The sequence below is a fragment of the Anopheles aquasalis genome, chromosome 2, assembly GCF_943734665.1.
Source record: "Anopheles aquasalis chromosome 2, idAnoAquaMG_Q_19, whole genome shotgun sequence".
NCBI classification, from domain to species: domain Eukaryota; kingdom Metazoa; phylum Arthropoda; class Insecta; order Diptera; family Culicidae; genus Anopheles; species Anopheles aquasalis.
In genome coordinates this window covers 36,267,501-36,272,500 of record NC_064877.1, presented here as the reverse complement: position 1 = coordinate 36,272,500, position 5,000 = coordinate 36,267,501, and the positions used below count along the sequence as shown (strand labels likewise).

General features: G+C 49.3%; 1 protein-coding gene across 1 annotated transcript in view; it reads right to left on the bottom strand.

Moving 5' to 3' along the window:
• The window catches only part of LOC126571520 (phospholipid-transporting ATPase ID), a 30,535-nt gene that overhangs the window by 13,223 nt on the left and 12,312 nt on the right, over positions 1-5,000 (bottom strand). The window lies entirely within an intron of this gene.

The window sequence follows — 5,000 nt, the reverse complement described above, 5'->3', positions numbered from 1 at the left end:
CTTCTCTTAACTAAAAAGGTCACAGACAGTTAACATTCTCCCTTTGGGAAGAATTCTTTGTTTGGGTTTTTTTTGGCTGCGATGACACTGTCGAATTCCGTGAGCCAAGCGATGATGTCTGTTGAGTTAAGTGGCAATGCTTGGAAGTATTGAAGATTGATGAAACTATAGCGAGACGCTCAACAAGTCGGTCAAGCTATAGTATCGTAAATCAATCAATTGAGAACTGGTGGATTCTATGACATTACAATGGAACAACAATTAGCAATGGCATCCAGCGTAAGAAGATGCTTGTATCGTGACGTGATTTGCATCTTAGCGTTCCTCTAGGCTCTCGAATCACACACTAAGTACCAGCAGTTTTGCCTAAACCGGCAGTGTTCGAGTTCCCCTCCAGTCGCCGCTATACAAAGTGATCCGAAAGTTTGTCCAAAACAAATATTGACGCTCCCTTCCAAAAAAGAGAGATACACAAGCGCAGTGCCGTAGCTAGCCAGTGGTGCGGCATTCCAATTAGTGACCAGTTTTACCAGATTGTTATCCGCAAAATGGCTTGAATTGTATGGAGTTGGTTGTGTATGGTGTAGGTGGCGAGGGGATTGGATGATGTAGAAAACGTTTTGCGTATGCTGCTGCAATATGCGTTGAACGGGAACGTCCGTGGCTTGTGCCTCTAGCAACCGTCGCGTCACCGTTGTGCTACTTTGTCAAATCCCACCGATACGGATTGTGGAACGACCGGCAAACAGCAGCAGCAGCGGCAACTACAGGCCCCGGGCACCCAGTGGGAGGGCGTGGATAAAGGGAAATGCAATGTCATAAACGGCTGGAAAACATAGTTACAGCTTAGGCCACCAACAGAGAGAGAGAGAGAGAGAGAGAGCGACATAACCTGTTAATCAGCAATCAAGCTAAGCGCATGTTGTGCCAGCAAAGTCCATTCTCTCCTCGCTAGTGCTTTCGCATGTTCGTTGCATGGCGGCCACATATGGCAGCGCTCTTACGCGATAGTATTGCGTCTATGTTGGCCACACTACGACAGCTGTTTTGTGAGGGGATGGGAAGTACAAGGTGCATCGAGTGCAGACCTCAAAAATGTGTGAACCTTCGAGTTGTGGCCAACGGAGAGCGGAGAGAGGGTGGGGAACTCGCGTTCTCTGTACCCCAAACCCACCCTATCCCACCCGCTCACTTGCATTGCGTCAAAAACATTGCGTGCGAGGTGGATAGCCGGTTTGGCATGGTTTGTTCTCGCTGCATTATTGTCTTGCAATGACAGGCATCACTCTCCTCCCTGTGGTGCGTTCGATGGAGCCATTTCCATTGGAAAAAGGGGAAAATATGCACGAAACAATGCAAAGCACAACCGTTCAACAAATGATTGTCGATGAAGGGCCGTCTGCTCATCGCAGTCAGTTGAAAATGGGTTCATTGGATAGCAGACCAATGGGTGGTTAATAGGCTAATGATTAAAAGAGACAAATTTGCTGGCTAGGAAAAGTTAATAAAAAAAAAAAAGTCAAGCCCAAAAAGAGCTCAAGACTACTTTGTTCGACCACTAAAAATACGCCTGGTTGTTGGCGTCTGGTGTATGGAAAAAAAAACCTCTCCATTTTCCAACATGCCTACGTGTCGCCGGCGGCCGGGCTTGGATCGAAGCAAACCACGACGACCGTCTCCGATTATCCGCGTGAAGAAGGTTGCTGGTGTGGTTGTTGTTGCCATTTTTTTCTTCTCTTTTTTCTATCTCTCTGCCTCTCTTTCTCTCTCTCTCTGCGCCTCGTTCAACCCATTTCCAAGGACTGCGAACGAGCGGAAGGACCGTAACGCACACGGACGGAAGAGACCAATAAAGCGGACATCCTGTTTTGTGGTTTAATTGCAGGAAGTGGCATTGCTTGATTGCGTTCCACAGCCACACAGATGGCTTGATGTGCCTTGAAGACCTATGGCAACCATTCGCCATCGAACCGAGCGCGTTGTGCTGATGAGGGAAGCAATCGACGTCGCGCTAGTGACGGCTTATTGATCTGACGAAGGCGACACAAACAGACAGAAAGACAGACAGATAGACGGACAGGATGGGACGAAACGAAGGCGCTAAACACTCGCTCGCACACCTCCTTTCCTCCTTTCCTCGACACTAAGTAGTAACTAATACACATAAGGCGCACACTGTTCCGCGGGTGGTCGTGTAAAGGAGGCGCCTACTAGATATGTCACGTTCACACCGAGCAGCGTTAGTAGTAGCAGCAGCAACACCCAGCAGGACAATCGATTTAATACACTTTTCACAACATCGCACCGTCACTACGCGTGGGTGAATTGGTGGCGGAGGAGTAATAATAAAAAAAAACACTCCGCAGAATAAGGATACATTCACACACATACACACATACACACACGTAGCAGCTGCGGGTGGTGGGGTACATGTACTTAACGCAGTCTAATCAAACTACCACACCCACTGCGTGAGTCAAAGTGTGGCGACTGTGGACCAGATGCAGGTCCAGGTCTTCGTACCAGCTCGAAGACTAACGAAATGCCACCCTCGTACCATAGTGGCTGGGTGGATGGGTAATCCTTCAATCCTTAGGATGGGAAAACACTTATACACCGCCCCCCCCACCCCCCCACTCGACGAATGAGTCACTACGACAAATGAAAAGATCGTGGACAATATTTCGAAAGAAAAACGTCGTCCTCTCTCGTCCTTGATAAGGGCAATCATCGCGAGGGGGTGGGGTGCTAGCAAGCACGCACAGAACAAGGCAGAACACCCCGTAGCCTTAGAGTGGGTGGAGCTGGAACGCACTTTTTTCACGCCATAGAACGGACTCTTCGCTTCGCTTTTCCAGTATCCCCACCCCACCGGGTGGATCGATTTTCTTGCCCAATTGAGTGGGTAAGATTAGTGGCTTAGCCGTAACGGGGGTTTTTTTTCCGGTGGTCCACGGAACATGTTGCGGCAACGCGTTGCAGTCAACGTTGCAGGCCTTTCGCACGGTGGCATTATGGAGGATAGCACTAGCATCGAGTGCTCGTGTGTGTTTTTGTATGTTTGTGTGATTGCACACACGTGAAACCCTCGGCACGGCTTTTCATCACAAACTCTCACGAACAAACGGGAATCACGCACGCCATTTCTCAACGCGACAACGCGTGAACAAAACGTGAAACTGTACGCAGTTGAAGACGACCATTGGCATACCGAGTAGGGGTTTTTTTTTTAAAGGGGGAGAGGGCGATGACGATTCCACGGTTACGCCGCACACCGAGACGACGACTCCGGTTCCGGCACCCGTTCACTTGACAGGTGAAAAATCGACTGCCGTGGGTCGCCCGTTGGTGGATCACGTTGGAAAATGCGTTCGCTTTCGGCCCGGGGGGAAATCGGTTCGCTCACACGCTTCGGCTACGGTGGGGCGAACTGGGCGAATAGTAGACGAGCGAAAAGCAGATACTCAACCGCCTAGTGTCAGTCCCAGCAGCGTTGGAAGGCCGAGCGCAGGGAGTTGGATAAAAAAAAATGTGAAAAAATGTTTTTCGAAAATTGAAATGAAAATTTTCCCATTTTCACCGCCATCGTTTTTCCAAAGCCTACCTGATGTGCCGTTGCGCCCGATGACAATTGACAGCATTTGGCCGCGAGTTTGGCCGGCCGGGTTGCCAACTGAATCGCTGGTTCGCCCGCGGTGCTCCATTTTGAAGTTTTCCCCAGCGAAGCGATGGGTGGTGGAAAGTGCGCGCGCGCCCGATTTTCCCGATTGGCCACAACAGAGTCTCCCCCTCTCGGTGGAAGTCGTCGTCGCCGTCGGTTTGGCGCTGTTGTTGTCGTAAGACCAAAACATAAACATTCCCAACACATGTTGTTAGGCACTCAGCAGGAGGCACTCCGTAGTAGTAGTAGTAGTGGAAATTGTAGTAGCGAGCTTCCGGTGGCATGTGCGCGAGCGCAACCTATACACACCAGCCGTGATGAGCGCGAGATCCTGCTCGCTGCTCGGTGTCTACGGTTGTTGTTGTTTGTTTGGCTGTACTATTGCTCCGCATCTTTCCCACCGAGCGAAGTTATGTGTGTATAGAAAGTGAAATCACTATGCTTCGCCTGCACTTCGAAACATACACCACCCAATGGCGGTAGCGTGCACTGCACTGCGCACAAAAGCGTGCCGACAGTGAGTGCCGCGTGTAGCATTAGGCGACCTTAGTACCTTTTCGGGGGGGCTAGTACCAGTGCTAGCGGCACTGGTGGTGGATCGGATGGAAATGGAAATGGACAGTGTTGTGAATGCATGATACATAATCTGAGCGGCCGATATGCCGAGCAAGAGGTACCGGTGGGGAATCGTTTTATGGTGTGCATGTGAGTGCACCCGGTCGTGTGTGGGATGAATTGTATGCTTTTGCTTTCAAAGATCGTACTCGATATGCAAATTCAATCGATGGCGCTGCGAGAGCCCTCGGCCAGTTTGGTGTTATTGGTGCTTTGGCGCGAAATGCTTTCCTGTTTGCTTTTTGGGTGGGGTGGCATGGTGGCGCAGTGGCGTAAAATGTTTTCTAATATCTCGAAAACGTGACAGAGATACAGTTGTTTACTAGCAGTTCGTTTTTTATCACTACTTTGTTAGCGATTTAAAAGCATTGCCAAAAGGGAACTTACAGATGGACTTCAATTTCTTATTTCAACCTATTTTCATCTATCTAAGTGTGTGTCTCAGTTACAACAATTTATTACTTTTTAAAGTAAGTCGAGGTTTCCAAGCTATAAAAGTAAACAGAATGCTTTGAATTGCTTTCCGGTGCAATGCACATCTCAAAAGATCTTTACTGCTTCGCAACATTCTACATCTTTCAACAACTCTACACTCCTACTCCTTGGCATTGCTCACGCCCTTGAAGCGATCGTCTAAACGAGCCACGTTTCTAACGCAGCGTTAACCGCCGAGATGCTGCCCGGTAAGGTCAGGCCCGCGAGGAGAATAGTTGTTTATGTGAAG